Source organism: Centrocercus urophasianus, unplaced genomic scaffold, assembly GCF_019232065.1.
Source record: "Centrocercus urophasianus isolate 14NV4802_14NV808 unplaced genomic scaffold, USGS_Curo_1.0 seq_11, whole genome shotgun sequence".
Lineage (NCBI taxonomy): Eukaryota > Metazoa > Chordata > Aves > Galliformes > Phasianidae > Centrocercus > Centrocercus urophasianus.
This window is the reverse complement of record NW_024884253.1, coordinates 42,817,247-42,828,863: the sequence shown is the minus strand read 5'-3', so window position 1 is coordinate 42,828,863 and position 11,617 is coordinate 42,817,247.

Genomic DNA, 11,617 nt, shown 5'->3' with positions numbered 1-11,617 from the left:
ACAATAAAGTATTCTCTGTTTTATATCTGCTCACAGATGTTTTAGGATGAGATATTGATTATCCTGTAAATGGACAAGAAAGCAGTTGCTTGTGAACCAGAAGGTTGTTTTCCTCGTTACAGCTCTAAATGACTTGCTGGTTTTTAAACCTATTCAATCCTCTGGTTCTGTTTCATCAGCTTCCCAGTTGTTTTTTTTTTTTTTTTCTTTTTTTTCTTTTTCTTTTGGCTTCTCTCAGATCCTTGAGGTTGCAAAATTCCTAGGATATTTCACTATTCATGCTGCATATAAATGAAGAAATGAAGGGGCGAGTGTGTGTGTTTCTATGCATGCTTTGGAAACTTAGCAATGTGGTGATATTACCACTCACATATTGTTTGTGCCATGCTGTTGTGGTGGGCTTACCTGGGCTGGCTGCCAGGCCCTCACCCAGCTGCTCTCTCTCCCCTTCCTCAGTGAGACGGGGAGAAAACAAGATTAAAAAAACCTCATGAATCAAGATATGGACAGGGAGATGACTTACCAGTTGCCATCATGGGCAAAACAAGTTTTACTTGGGGAAAATTTAGTTTACTGTCAAATAGAAATAGAGCAGGATTGTGAGAAACAAAGACAAAACTCTAACAAGTTCACTCCACCTCCTCCTTCCCAGGCTCAACTTCACTCCTTCGTTCTTGACTATCCTGTCTCTTCCCCGTGTGGCACAGGAGAATGGAGAATGGGGGCTGTGGTTAGGCCATAGTGCTCCATCTCTGTCATTCCTTCATACTGCCTCCCTTCCCCTGCTCCACATGGGCTCCCTCCCATGGATGCCATCCTTCCCAAACGGATCCCTGCATGGGCTTCCTTCCACAGGCCACAGCTCTCCAAGCACTGCTCCAACACAGCTCTGTACCACAGGGCCCATCCTTCAGGCACTATTCCTGCATGGGTCATCACCGGCAGCAACTCCCCCAGCCTTCATGCCCCACCGTGGACTCCTCTCCATGGGCTGCAGCCCCACCCTGGGGCTGCTACTATGGAGGTGTGCATGGGCTGTGGCTCCTTCAGGCCTCATGCACTGCTGCACCACAAGCCCCTTCATGGCTGCATGTGGAGATCTGCTCTGTGTGGTACCATGGGCTGCAGGGGGACAGCCTGATCCTATGTGGGCATTTGGGCTGCAGCCCCAGCCTGGCGCCTGCTCCAATGAGTCAAGGAGTTGTTTTACACTAGTTAGACTTGTGTAAAAATTGTGTGACTAGAAATAATCACTTAGAAAGCGATGAATGGACTGACCGCAATCTCTAAAAGGATTTTTTGAATGGAGCTTGAGGCATAGCATCTCCAGTCAGCGCTTGCTAAAACAACACACTTAATGAGTAGATGATAAAAGCATTTCATATCACCCATGTCAAAGAAGAGGCATTTTGCTTCTCACTCTTTCATGAACAAAACCGGCACTTTTCTGTCACAATATTCTACCATCTACTTTTTGTCAGTGAGAACTGAGCATGGTCCAATTCATCTGCTGAAGCAGAGCAACTTGCAGGGTGGGAGGTGGAGGGCTACTTCTTCCTAGAGAAGAGGTGGCTCAGGGGAGCCCTTATCACTCTCTGCAACTGTCTGAAAGGAGGCTGTGGGGATCAGTTTTTTCTCCCAGGTGACAGCAATAGGGTGAGAAGAAATGGCTTCAAGTTGTGCCAGGAAAGTTTCAGGTTGAATATTAGGAAAAAATTCTTCTCAGAAAAAGTGGTGAGGCATTGGAACAGGCTGCCCAGGTTGGTGATGGAGTCACTGTCCCTGGAGGCGTTCAAGAAATGTGGAGATGTGACACTGAGGTACATGAGTTCCTGGTACAATGCTGATGGGCTGATAGTTGGATTAGGCAATCTTAATGGTCTTTCCAGTCTTTCTGATTCTGTGATTCTCTCTAAACAAGTACTACCTAAGAGGCAGTGCTAAGCCTTGCTATAGACCCATCAGTGTCTACAGCTTTATGCCTCATCCGTTTTCTGTTGACAGTGGGTCTGTAATTGATCCCCATTTCTGCAAACCTCTTTCTCCTCCTGAAAGTCACTTAACAGCTTCCAAGCTCTGGTTGGGCTGTCTCCCCACCAGGGAGACACTGGAATCCCCACTTGTGCATTGCAGTCTTTGACAGACACTGCACACACACGCGTTGGAAGAATTTGAAGAATTTGAACAGCAACAGATGATTGTTTTGCTTAAGCTTTTAAGCTGGGTATTGTGGTTCACTAATGTGTTGCTTGCAAGCTTTGGGGCTATGTCATGACACTGCAAGCCAAAAGAAGAAAAAAAAGGATTCACATTTGTTTCCCGGTATCTTGAGGTATATTACAGGCTGAGCTGTCAGTGTGAGACAGTATGACAAAGACTTTTTGGAGGAATGCAATATGGTGAAGTAAGGATTCATATGCTCCATTAAAGAAGACCATCCTCAGCTGGGACACAAAAGAAAAGGAGCTAACAGGAGAAAATTCTGTTTCTTCCTGTAGTGTTTTGAAGTTCTGAAAAGCGCTTTGTGATATGGGGTTCCCATTGGAGTCTGGAAGGACAGTCAGCCTTGGCAATATGGCCTACATAGGCATCACTATTCTGGGGCTGGACTCAGTTACCATTGTGGCATTCTGTGTCACTAAAACCACACACTCAGGACTACTAATTCATACCTGTGAATAGAAAGCAATTGAAATAAATAAACTACTCAGCTGGTTTAAATTAGCCTAGCCTGAATGGTCTCATTAGTTAGCAAAACTCGAACAAGAGAATCTGCCCCAATATATGAAACATTAAATAGCATATATGTGTGTGTACACACATCCACATAACCAAATCACAATCATAGCATTATGTTATAATCTTTTAAAACTCTACCTCAGAATGGACCAAATTGATCGTATTTCAAGGATTCCAGGTGTTAAAAAACACTAACAGGAAGAACCTTTTTGTCAATGCAAGACACTATACCACAGCACTACTGTTTGCTAATTAAGTCAAGAAGTCCATGCAGCTGCTATTCAGAGCTGGGCAGAATGAGGTCTGAGGATAGCAGGGCATGCCTCTGACCAGAGGAGTGGTTCAGAGGTGATGCCCTGAAAACAAAGTGCCATTTTCTGGCACAAGTGAGTACAGTACTTTGGGTACCCAAAGACAGAAAGGACGGAATTTCATCCAGAACTTTTCTCATTTCTCTTAGAACTCTAATAAAAATACATGATTCCTCCTAGCTGGGAAATTATTCTTGCTTTTAAAACCTTTTTTTTTTTCCTTTAGCTGCCGATGATTGACTTTCCCTGTAAACTGCTTTGTAATACTCTGTATGGAGGACAGTATATAAAAATAAATTGTATTGAGCTTGATCCAAACATCATTTGATTCAAAATTACACTCAGGTTGTTGTTTTTTTTCTTCCCTATTTCTAGTTCAGACTGGCAAGACACATCATTTCTATTTGCTATCATAAAGGCTAAATAAAAGGGCAAACAACTCATTGCTGTTTCAATAAAATCCATGTTGTTATTTGCAAATGTGTTTCTCCTTTCACAGCCCTCATCCCCCTACATACATAGACAATGCTGCTCAGATCACTTCTGTGTTTGCACATCAAACCTGCATCAAACAACCAAGCCTGCAGAAATTATGGGATCCATTTATACCTCATTTGGTAGACCTGATCAGTGAAAAAGAGTGGGCCCACTGGAAAATTAGCTTTTATTTACAACACCAATGACAGTGAAAAGATGCAGCCTCTTAGTACTGTTCTGAAGTCATTACCTTCCTTGTAGTAAATCTCAGGGCACCCAATTAAAGTTAACTTGCAGCTTGCAAGCAGCCTGTAAAGTTTGCTGGAAAGAGCTGCCATATTGTCATTCAAAGTATTTTGTACTAAACAGTGTAAGACAGTGACAAAACATCTAATTATCTGATTACACTGCAAGAATTGTTCCTCACATATCCTGAATTTTGCATACCACCAGTGAATACAGACTGTGTTCATCAGTGACTCACATAAACACAACTCAAACAAAAATAAAATAGAACACTGGGTTTCAACTATTCTTATTTCCAAACAAATTCACATTTGCCTCTCCCTGGAGAAGCCTTTCAGAGGAGGGAAGAGGCTAATGCAGGATAGATTGTGCAGTGAGTGAGGGTGTAGATTAGCAGCAAGGAAGCTGCGCTGCTTTCCCACCAGCTTTTCTTTTCAAGCTGATTCTGCAGTCAATTGCGCAGGCAACACATTGACTACTCTGTATGCAAAACAGAATATGGGTAAGGTACTCAAATTTCCTTTACTACAGTTTGGGACAAGACAAAGGGAGAAAATGAGGTTTTGGGGCACCTCATAACTAAACCAATTTCCGTGGAAGAGGTTATTTTACTGTGCTACTACTGCATGGAGAGTACTCTTGCATAAGCCGTAACATAGTCCTTCTTCACAGTCCCAACTGTCACACCATTAAACATAAATCATGGCTTCAAGGGACCCTCTTTTACAGAAGGGAGAAGCAATTTAGCCTACGAAACACATCAGTCTCCAGTTTGTCCTGAAATGGCTGTCAATTGCACTGAATTATGTATAAAATCAGTACAAGGTGCTATCTGTCAGAGATGACTTGACATTAGCAATTTCATTTTCACTGAGGGGGGTCACAAGTCCCAAATCTTCATGAATATGAAAGTACCCATTCCTCCCCTGCTCCTCCAGTTCCAAAATGGCACCCCTTTTGTTGCATGTTTAGAATTTAACAAAAATGTTCACAACAAGATGTTGCTGCCATGAAGCATCTCTTGGATTTTCTACAATGGGAAAACTTAAATACTGTTGTCAAGGGGTACCATTATAATCTACCCCTCCCTACTCTAATTATATTATCTACTAAATGCACATTCACAAGAACTTTTTTTTTGGGGGGGAGGGATGGGGGAGGGTCCCCCCATAGTGTTCCATCAAAATGATAAAAATCAGCACTCGTAGGACTTGCAAGAATTTTCAGTAATGAAGAATATCTCCTCAATAGTAAGATGCCCAAATACAAGTATGTACGATATATTAATGTGAATTGAGAGGGACAAGTAACTTTCCTTTGATCTTCAGGGAAGTCTGATGTTGTATTTGATTCTGATTATGAATCTTACCCATGTAAAAATCACCATCACTGTGCAGCTGTATTAAATGATGAGGGATTGTGGCTCACAGACCAATGATAAACAGAGCCGTGTTTTACCACATTCTTTTTTACAACTGTATGTATGGCTGGAGCACGGCTGAAATTCAATTTAATGGAGTGGTCTTTGCCGTCTCCTCTAGAATGGCAGCAGATCACGTGTTCCTGTGACCTACTAAATGTCTGGGCATCTAATGCTCTTTAAGACCATCAACCAACAATATTGCCATCAAAATTCTCTTTCAAAAATTCAGTTCTGAAATAGATTTCTGTAAAAGCTCATTTAAACAGGGTCACCTGGCATCTCAGCATGTGTCAGAGCTCAGCAAACATAGCACCTCACCGAATATGAATGGTAATAAACAAAGTTATTAAAGGACATTTTCCAAAAAGAAGTCAATTGATAACTTGTAACAACTTGGAATTGTTATTTCTGTCTATACTTTCCAAAACAAATGTATTCAAGGTTATATTACTGATTATTCAAGGCAGTTTTGCTTTTTATAATATCATACATGGCTGCAGGGATATTACAGCCATAAATGTTTTCTCTGAACTGAATGCTGTTTTGAGGGCATACACAATAATCACTGGTACATCTCTATTGACTCAGGAGCTTCATGTGTGAACCTACTTCTGAAGGTCTTTATTCTGCTACTTTCATATTTTGCATTGTGTTACTCTAGTGGACATGTTGACTCTACTGAGTGGTAAAATTTGCTATGAGAACTTGACCTGATGGATGACTTAGAGGGAAGAGAAGCTGCCCAGAAGGACCTGGACAGGCTTGAGGAGGTGGGCCCATGCCAACCTTAATAAGTTCAACAAAGGCCAAGTGCAAGGTCCTGAACTTGGGTAGGGGCAATCCCAAGCACACATAGAGGCTAGGCAGAGAACGGCTTGAGAGCAGCCCTGAAGACAAGGATTTGGGGTGGGGGAGCGGTCAGTTGATGAAGGACTCAACATGAGCTGGCAATGTGTGCTTGTAGCCCAGAAGGCCAGCCTTATCCTTGGTTACATCAAGAGAAGCATGACCAGGAAGTCAAAGGAGGTGATTCTGCCCCCTCTACTGTGCTTTTGTGAGATCCCACCTGGAGTACTGCACGCAGCTCTGGGCCATCAGCACAAGAAGGATGTGGAGAGGTTGGAGCAGGTCCAGAGGAGGGCCATGAAGACGATCAGGGCTGGAGCAACTACCTACAAGACTAGGCTGAGAGATCTGGGGCTCTTCAGCCTGGAAAAGAGAAGGCTCCAGGGAGACCTTGTAATGTCCTTCCAGTGCCTGAAGGGGGCCTACAAGAAAACTGGGGAGGGAATTTTTATAAGGGCATGTAGTGACAGGACAAGAGGAGAATGGCTTTAAACCATATCCCAGAAGAGGGATTAATTGGATTTTAGGAAGATATTAGATTTAGATACTAAGAAGAAATTCTTTACTGTGAGGGCGGTGAGACACTGGAACAGGCTGCCCAGAGAGGTTGTGGATGCCCCCTCACTGGAGGTATACAAGGCCTGGCTGCATGGGGCTTTGAGCAACCTTATCTAGTGGGAAGTGTCTCTGTCTATAACAGTGAAGTTGGAACTAGGTGATCTTAAAGGTCAGCATTGTCTTTCATTCCATTGAAGGTGGTTCTCAAAATACTTATTTCTGGTACTTGTCTCCTATGAAAGCCATATTGCAATCTCTTGAATGAGAAGTTGCAGGGCAAGTAGTAATGGATTGTAAAAACTCTGCTCTAGTGTTGTCCAGAAAACAATTTATTTTTTGAATACACATAAATAATTTGGGATGCGTATCCTTCAGGATAAAATCTTTCCAGAACTTTCCAGAGATTTACATGGCCATTTTCAAAATAATGGTCAGAGCGTTCTCTCAGTATATAAATTACCAAGGGAAAATTCTTCATTCTTGAGCAGGGACCGGTACTTTTTACTCCCCAAATAGTGATTTAGGCTTTAAAGTCCTTTATAAAGAACAGCAAATATTTAATTAGTCACACCAACAGGGAACAATAGGGAACACCAAAGCAACTAATTCAGATTTAGAGCTTGGACTCAGATGCTCTGCAGTCAGATTATTCAGGCTCTAGCCAGCGTGAATTCTTTTCACATAAAAAATGGGAAGATCAAAAAGCGAGGCAATAGCCTGGAATTCTTCTGTTATGAGACACAACAGTAGAGCAAGTCTTTGAAGTTGCCTCTCCCAGTCCATGATGAGTTTTTAAGGGTCGGATTTACTTCTTTTGGTCATTTTTCTTGATTTCCTTCATTCTGCCCAAAAGAGGAAAAAATCAGTTCTTAAAAAAGATGGGGCACTGAAAATTGCTTCCTGATTAGGTCAGGTAAATGATTCATTTCTTTTTTTTTTTTTTCCATTTATCTTAAAATAACCGTGCTGAGCAAACTGCTCTTTATTAACTTCGAGTCAAAACATACCAGTAACGATTCTACGTTTTTAATGTAATTCCCTCTAATCATCCTAGTACAAAAACTCCGCTTGTTTTTATATCTCCTTTATACAATGCCACCAGTAATGAATGTTCTAGAATTGGAACATAATTTTGATTATCTGGCCATTACTTTTGATTTATGGAGCACAGAGACAGCTGGGTTTTTATAAGCTCGCCCTGCAGTACTGCAGATAACAAATGTAATGTAATAATCAAACTTCTGTAACACGAAACACAGAAGGGGAGGGCTCACAGATCTGTCTATCTTTATACACCAATACCACATCAACAAATTTTATCTTCAGAAGCAGAAGTATAAAAGTAATTCACACAATGCTACTATTCATTATTCATACCCAGAGCTAAATATGTTGCTTTCAGAACTTGTATTTAGGCTCTGCAGGAGGGGGTGAACAACTTGGAGGTGGTTTCGGTAAATTGCATGAATGCATGCCTCTAAAAGGTTTACAAATGCATCCATATATATATATATATAAAAAAAAAGCCTCTCAAAAGAAATATTTTTTGAGAAACAGTAATAAATAAAAGCCGAGTGGAGGAGAGAAAAAAAAGAATTTTTTTTTCTGTTCTCAATGCAGGAAAATATGGTGTCAACACATTTCCCACTGAAAAGGGAAAATAAAATCAGATGATTCAAGGAAGATGTTGACCATTTAGTTTACTTATGAGAGATGGATCAAAGGTCTGAAAACAGCAGAAAATAAAATTGGAAAGGAGAAGGGGGAATACAGAAATATTCTCTCAGGTTTGTCAAGAGATCTAGAAGGACAGAATTTGTCCTACCCAAGCCAAAGGGCTTAATAAATATACAAGGAGGGGGAAATAGCAGCAAGTAGCAGGAGTGATTCATGAACCAGATCAATGTTCCTAAATACTTTGCAAAAATCATTCTCTTACAGGGCGTGAGGATGAGAAGAATGATAAAAGCACTGACAACATATTGGCCATCTTGTCCAGGTAGCCTCTGATTATAAAGGTGATAAGAGAGCACTGGGGAGGAAAGGGAGTAAGTGCCCATGAGATCCATCCAGCTATGTTCCAGGGCTTGTACATGGGTGGCTCATGTGTGTGCAGAGAACAGGGCTGATAGAGCTGTGATTCATGTACATCTTTCCAGTACTTAAAAGAAGCTTATATTCAGGAGAGAGACTGACTTTTTACAGTCTAATAATGAAAGGACAAGGGAGAATGGTTTTATACTAAATGAGAGGAGATTTAGATAAGACGTGAAGTTGAAATGCTTTACTCTGAGGTTGGTGAGGCGCTGGCACAGCTGCCCATGTAAGCTGTGGTGCCCCATCCCTGGAGGTGCTCAACGCCAGGTTGGATGGAGACCTGGGCAGCTGAGCTGCTGGGTGGCAGCCCTGCCCATGGCACAGGGTGACACTGGGTGGGCTTTGAGGTGTCTTTCAACCTAAGCTATTTCATGAGTCTAGACCTTCTGAGTGCCAGCAATTCATTACACATGTATGTATATGTGTTCTCTACAGCCAGAGCTACACAGAGAGCAGTTCAGAGAACACATGCCCACTTCATCCTGCTGATTAATCTTACTTAAAAGGTCTCTGGGGGCTGCAACTTCCCACTGTCACCACATTAGTTTGTGCCCTTCTGTGCCAGAAAAATTAAAAGAGCATTGGATTAAACATAGCTACAATATTTCTGGCAATTTCTGCATTTTTAGATTTTAGAAACCCACAGAGGCTTCAGGGGAAAAATACTGTTTTGGATACTAACATTTAAAACAAAGCCAAGTCCTTCCAGCTATTGCTATGTTGAAAACACATCCTCATCTCTAAAGAAAAACCACCAAACCAAAACAAGACTAAAGGCTTGATTCTGTGAGGCTGCCAGTTGAAGAACATGCAGTCTGATTTGAGTTTTTGCACTGTTCAATCATCTTGGTGAACAGACTGGAAAGATTGGGTAAAACGTAGTGAAACTTACCCCATAATGAAAGGCAGTGTCATCACAGCAGAAGCTCCAGAGAAGAGGCATCTTCAAGTTCTCCATTATGCTGACAAAAGCAGTTTGCCCATTCCAGAAGCAGGTTAGTTGAAGAGGACCTTGTGATGGTTAATCAAAGGGTCCCAAACAGAGTAGCAATGCTCTTTCCCTGCCTGTATGATGGAAAGTACCTTGAATTCCTATAAGTACTCAGCATTTCTTAACTATTATCTTGATTCTCATCTGGGCTTTGTAGTTCAGGGGAAAACTCTTAATTATTCCCAAAACTTCCTCATTATTCCCACTTTTTCTATGGCACACACTAAGCAAAAAACAGTTATGCTATGCTTTAAGGAAACTCCTGGGGAAGATCCACTGGAACAGGATGCCCAAGGAGGTTGTGGATGCCTCATCCTTGGAGCCATTCAAGGCCAGGCTGGATGTGGCTCTGGACAACCTGGTCTAGTGGTTGGCGACCCTGCACAGAGCAGGGAGGTTGAAACTAGGTGATCATTGTGGTCCTTTTCAACTCAGGCCATTCTAGGATTCTATGACTCTATGATCTTTGCTTCTTAAAAGAAGTAAAACTTACATAAAGAAGATGAAGAAAGAAAGGACACCATGTGAAGTACATCATCTCTGGCTGAATGAAGAAAGTAACATGTATAAAATACACCATTGTCTGTTGTGTAGTGATGCGTTTAAATGATTTTGCTGCATTTTATTTGAATAATTAATATTGACCAAGTTAACAGCAGTACTCTGCTGTCATACTCCTGGCCCAGAAAAGTACATATGCTTAAACCATGCTACTCCTGCTAGGAAGAAGGCTCCTTAGGATGTTGCAAGTAGTTTTCTAAGGTAGGAAATGGCAGTGGCTTACCTGGACATCCTGAATGACTAGACATGTTGGAAAGACCCTTTCAGTAATTTGTGCCTAATTGCTATCAGAAGACACCCTTAACACATAAGGTGAATAGGGCCCAGTTGCAGTAAAGTCAAACTCTCTTCAGGGTTAGGAACTTGATGGGGTTCCAGAAATACAATATAGCAAGAACCAGAGCTCCCAAGAAGCAGACTACATGTGGCTTTAAGCATCAGAACAAACTTTGCTACTTTGGCACCAAAAGGAGGCAAATAGCTCTCTAAAATGTTTTTGTTCACAACTGTGAAACATCTTCTGTATGCAAATTCAGACACTAAATTAAACATCTTTCATTTGAAATTTACATGAATTCATAAACATTTTATAAAGCACAGTCAAAGAAGACAAAATAATTTGGAGCAGGAGAAGCCAGTGCTTACTGCCTGCCTTATCAAACTGATTTATGTGGGTCTTTTGTAATTCAGAAAGATCACAGTGAGCTTTACACCTAGCCTGTAACGGTGCTACAGCACTACACAGCAGCAGCATCACTGACAACGTAGTCACCAATTGAGAGCTCTACTATCATTTAGTTGGACTATGTAGAGGAAACCTAAGTATGGTTTTTAGCCTGTTACAATCTGAATAGTTACAAACTTCACAGGATGGGCAGTGATAGAACAAGGGGGGGAATAGTTTAAAACTAAGACGGGCGGTTTAGGCTAGGTATTAGGAGGAAGTTTTTCACACAGAGGGTGGTGACACACTGGAACAGGTTGCCCAAGGAGGCTGTGGATGCCCCATCCCTGGAGGCATTCAAGGCCAGGCTGGATGTGGCTCTGGGCAGCCTGGTCTTGTGATTGGTGACCCTGCACATAGCAGGGGGTTGAAACTGGATGATCATTGTGGTCCTTTTCAACTTAGGCTGTTCTAGGATTCCATGATCCTTCACCAGTATACTTGGCAATCTCAGAATAAACACAGGAAGCTAGATCTATCTGTATGTAAGGTCTTCTGTGTCTATTTATGACACTCATCCTCAACAAAGACCCTTCTACTCACCTTTCCAACCTCTTAATTTCAGAAGGACATAGCGTATGAGGAACTACCACTGAAAGGAAATACAAACTGCGGAAAAGGTGAGACAGGAAAGCTCCTAAAGC